This window comes from Bidens hawaiensis, unplaced genomic scaffold (assembly GCF_021521415.1).
Source record: "Bidens hawaiensis isolate Kalapana, Puna unplaced genomic scaffold, B.hawaiensis_p1.1 tig00419391_1, whole genome shotgun sequence".
NCBI lineage: Eukaryota > Viridiplantae > Streptophyta > Magnoliopsida > Asterales > Asteraceae > Bidens > Bidens hawaiensis.
Genome location: NW_027504845.1, coordinates 1,668,470 through 1,674,255, shown reverse-complemented (window position 1 = coordinate 1,674,255; position 5,786 = coordinate 1,668,470).

Genomic DNA, 5,786 nt, shown 5'->3' with positions numbered 1-5,786 from the left:
TTTAGTGAGCTAACAGCTGTCAAACAGTAACATTATCCATTAAATATATTCACATTAAAAACCTTGCTCGATAAAGTTCATTTAGCAAACCTTGCTCGGAAAAGTCATTTTTTACAAAGCATGCTAGGTAAATTCCACTTTCTCAAAGCTTACTCGTTCCAGAGTTATTTCAAAGTTATAGAAATAAAGCTAAGTAAAATGAAGGAAGCTTACTCGAAGTACAAGATTGCTCGTGAAATAAATAACAAGACAAATAATCAAGTATAAATCATCAAATAGGCAATCCTTGCTAGGAATCAATTAAGAATCCCAAAATAATATCTTAGACATATTCCTAATTGTTAACCATGCTAGAATGTCTGACTAACTCAAACCTTTCCCGAAAATGTATAAATAGTTGGCATTTCATTATTCAAGTAAACTGTTATACATAGTGTGTTCGAGACACTGTTGAATAGGCAAAGTGTGCTAGAGATGAGTTCTAGACACAAAGTGTACTCGAAATGCAAAAAAAAATAATTAACAAGTATGTTGAGAAAACACTTGAGAATTTCAAAGTGTGCTTGAAACATAAAGTGTGCCCGGGAAACTTGGTTTGCCCGAAAACACTTGTAATTTCAAAGAAACATATTCAAATTCACATAATCATCAAGTGTGCTTGAATTTCAGTTTACTTGAACATATTAAGACAAATTCAAGAACACACTTAAAATCACAATGCTTGTTAGAATGAGTTCAAACAAATCACCAATCACATAATTGTGCTAGATAGTCTAAAAACATTAAAGCTTGCTAGACTGACTTACAACAACCTATAAAACAGTTAAATGTGCAAGAAGGTTCAGAAAACAACAAAGCTTGCAAGTGAAAATATAATCAAACATATCAAATAACTTGCTAGTAACAGTTATACTCTCAATCAAAGTACTAAAGTATGCTAGAAAGTCTTAACTATATACAAGCTTGCTAGTAAACATCATATTGAGACATATTTAAATATCAATCCTGCTCATAAGGTTAAAATATCAAGTAAAGTAGTGAACTCAACCCAAAAAGTGTAAAAACATCAAAGTATGCTCGATAAGGATAAACTTAGACCAAAATGTCTAAGTATGTTCGAAAAGGTTATACATCATTAAACCTTACTCGAAAATACATATTCAAACCTTTTGAGGTAAAATGCAACTCTTTTTGACTTAAACCAATTATCAAACATACTTTTCATTAAAGATCATTGTTTAAGAGAAAACGGTGCATTTAGAGATCAAATTTCAGTTATGTTTCCTTGCAAAACATTTTTAATCTTGTTTTGAAAAGATCTCAAGAATTGGATCATATTGAATACGTAGCTTTCTCAATACTTCATTCTCAGCATTATTATGAGAGTATAGACATGTTAACAGCAGGTCTAGACTTAGCATGAATTTAATTTCTTTGGTGACATTATTAATGTTCAATTAAGATGCATCATACACAATGGATAACACATATTGTTTTCTGATGCTCCATATTTTTTCTCAAGGCTTATTTGAGATTATCCAGATCACCCGATTTGACTTTTACCCCTGGATTTGTTTAGAAACTTTTAATGACTAAACTTATGATTTTTTTATTTTTTTTAACATGTGAACATATGACAACATTGTGTTGTTTGATCAGCATTGTGTTCACTTTTGTTCTTTGTCATTCTTTAAATAGATACTTCATTTTCGGGACCAAATACCAATGGGCTAGTGTATGACTGGATAATCACTTTTCTGCCTATCATTCGGATTGAATTATCTTGGAACATTCATAGACAATAATGTAACTCCACATTAAGCTAGTAGATTCTTTATTTTTATATCACCTTAGATTATACACATCATGGGAAAGCAACCATACATGTTAATGACTGTACTAAGTGCCTTTTTAGCCTATTAAATCCATATGGTTGGCTAAGTAGTCAATGTACTATCATTTCCCATTTTAACAGATTCAGTCACCCCAAGTACTCTTAGCTTTCAGGTTAATGGCTATCCTATCTGACTACATGTATTCAGCAGGACCAAACACATAAATAAATACATGTCCTTTTGGATTAGAGTCAATGGCATAATTTTAAGTGAAAGAACAAGTTACAATCGTCCCGAATGCTTTCAGTCTTTGGATTGATGGCTATCCTTTAAATCTATAAATAGATGACAGGACCACACATATACAAGTATATGCTCCTCTGACTTGGGCAAGCGACATAATTTTAAGCAAAAATATCTCTTTTGAGACTTTTCTTTTAAGCTACTTTAACGATTTGGACTGAATAGTATTATCATATCTCTACACCATAAACAACTTTCTCTGTTTTATCAAAAAATGTTTTATTCAAAACTTTTCTTAACAGATTTCATTTTAGCATAACATTTTGACACAAAAAACACATTTTGATACAAAGACAAGCAACATATTCAAGTCTTAACCATAAATGATATTATCTGAACAAGCAGACTTCTCAGAAAGTATAGTCTAACAAATCCTAGCAACATCATCGGATCAGATTACTCACATATTCATACACTCAGTTATGACATTAGATAAACATATAATCAAATATATCAATTCAGAATACTTATCATGACATTCGACAAGTCAACTGATAAACAAGCATAAGCATCAAAGATACCTAATTTGCACAGATAATCAATTAAGCACATAGCAATTAACATGAAAAGTATCATATTCAAGCATACACAACATCCGTTGATACTTTGAAAAGATATTCAGTTTGCTCAACAGGCACACATCATGAAAGTTAAACCTGGTTCTGTAAAGTGGTTTTGTGAATAGGTCAGCCAAATTATTACTTGTATCAACTCTTTTTACTTCAATTAAGCCTTTTTCACTACAGTATCTTATAAAATGATGTCTGATTTCAATGTGCTTAGTCTTGGAATGTTGCACAGGATTCCTAACAATAAAAGATGCAACAGTGTTATCAATGTAAATAGGGGTGTTTAAGAAATTCAGACCATAATCCAGCATCTGATTCTGAATCCAGAGGACTTGTGCACAACAAGCAGATGCAACAATATACTCAGCTTCTGCAGTTGAGATTGACACTGTGGTTTGCTTCTTCCATTGTCATGACACCAATCTGTCACCCAAAAATTGACAACCTCCAGGGGTAGACTTTCTGCTTATATTGCATTCATCATAGTCACTATATTTAAAGGTAGTTATATCAAAGGACTAGTTCTTTGGGTACCAAATTCCGAGATCTGGTCTTCCCTTCAAATATCTAAAGATCCTCTTGACTGCATTCATGTGAGAAACTTTATGACTTGATTGGAATCTTGCACATACACACAGCAAAAATGATATCAGGCCTTGAAGCAGTCAGATACATCAAAGATCCAATCTTTGCCCTGTATTCATGTTCATCCACTGTCTCCCCCTTTTCATTAGTTATCATCTATTCTTTTGGGTCTACAGGAGTTGAAGTAGTTTTAAGATCTTTTTACTTGAATCTGTATAGTATGTCCTGCACAAACTTAGACTGGTATATGAAAATCCCATCAGTCTTCTATGAACTTGCAATCCAAGGAAGAAGTTCATTTCTTCCATTGAGATCATACTGTATTTGGATTTCATAACCTCTTCAAACTCCATGCACATCTGTTCATTGGTTGACCCAAAAATAATGTCATCAACATAAACTTGCAACAAGAGAAAATCACTTCCTTTCTTCTTGTAAAAGAGGGTCTTGTCAATAGCTCCCCTTTGGAAACCATTTTAAAGTAGATGATTTGATAACTAATCATACCAAGCTCTAGGAGTTTGATGAAGTCCATATAAGGCTTTGTGCAACTTATACAACTTGTTAGGATACACAGGGTCCTCAAATCTTGGTGGTTGAGTCACATACACTTCCTCTTCTATTATTCGATTTAGGAATGCAGATTTGACATCAAGTTGGAATAACCTTATATTCTTTGACGCAGCATAAGCTAAGAAAATTCTTATTGCTTCAAGTCTTGCAACTGGTGCAAAGACTTCCTCAAAGTCAATCCCTTCTTCTTGTAGGCATCCCAATGCAACAACTCTAGCTTTGTTCTTAATCACAATACCTCTTTCATCCCTTTTATTCCTGAAAACCCATTTGGTTCCAATTGCATATATGTTCCTTGGCCTGTCTACAAGCTCCCTTACATGTAGATCTCTGAATTGAGCCAACTCTTCTTGCATGGCCTCTACCCAACTTTTGTCCATCAATGCTTGAACAATGTTTTTAGGTTCTATTTGGGATAGAAAGCAGGAGTACAAACAAATGTTTGCAGATTCAGAATGACTTCTTGTAATTCTTTCATTTATGTCTCCAATGATGTTTTTAGATGGTTGATTGTTTTCAACATAAGAGGTTTGAACTATCATATCTAAAGACACAGTAGTGTCAGGATTTGATTCATTGAGATCTGGTTCATCAATGATCAAATCAGTTGTTGCATTATCAACTTCAGGTGCTTCCTCATTTTTCTGTCTTGAGGTAGATGCACCATTGTTTCCCAATTCTAATCTATCAAATAAATATTGAAACCTGGCCCCTGTGGCAGTTTCCTCTTCACCAGTTTGGTTGCTTTGATCTTCCCCATTATGAAGTTGATCATCTTGTACTACTTGATTGTCTTGACTATCATTTACTTGATCTTGTTCTGGACTCTGATTGTGCTCTTGATCATTTTCTTGAACTTGGTCAACATTTGCACTTAAGGGATCCTTTATGAATGTATATTCACTTTCCTTTCTTGCAACCTTGTTCCATAACTTTTCCAAGTCTAATGTTTTCTGATTTGTCTCTTCAATCGCACTGGTCTTGTAAAATGATTCATCAAAATCTTCAGGATAGATCTTGAAAGACTTGATCAATTTTACAAGGTCAAACTGCCATGCTGCACCATCAACTGTGTTGAACTGATTTTCATTAGAGATTACATCAGAGGAGTCAATCACACTGAAATGATCTTTCATATATACTATGTAGGCCTTTGAGTGTGTAGAGTAGCCAACAAAGAAGCAATCCAAGGATTTTGCTTGAAATTTGTTTAAATAATCCTTGTGTTCAAAAGTGAACATTTGCATCCAAATGGCTTGAGAAACTTGATGTAGGGCTTTCTTTTAAACAAGATTTCATAAGGAGTCTTGTCTTGACTTTTGTTAAGAAGTACCCTGTTCTAAACATAGCAGGCTGTGTTAATGGCTTCTACCAAAAAAATAGTTGACAGATAAGCATCTGCTAGCATGGTTCTTGCAGCTTCAATGAGTGTGTTCCTTCTTTCTGCAACACCATTTTGTTCAGGAGTTCTAGGAGCTGAGAATTGTTGAAGTATTCCTTTTGTATTGCAGAATTTTTCAATAACTCCGTTTTTAAACTCAGTACCATTGTCACTTCTCATTACTTTAACCCTAGCATCCAGTTGATTCTCATTCCTGGTTACACAATTCATAATCAATTCAGCAGCCTCATCTTTTGTACTTAGGAAATAAACCCAAATGTATCTTGAGAAATCATCAATGATCATAAGACAATATCTTTTCTTCCCAATGCTTGGTACACTTACAGGACCAAAGAGATCCATGTGAAGCATCTCAAGCACTTGATCAATTTTGTTGATGAGTTTAGTCTTGTGTGAAGACTTGTTCTTCTTTCCCTTTTGACATGAGATACAATTTCCATCCAACTTGAACTCCCTAATGGCTAAACCAATGACATGCTCACCCTTATTTAGTTTGTGCATATTCTTGAGATTTACATG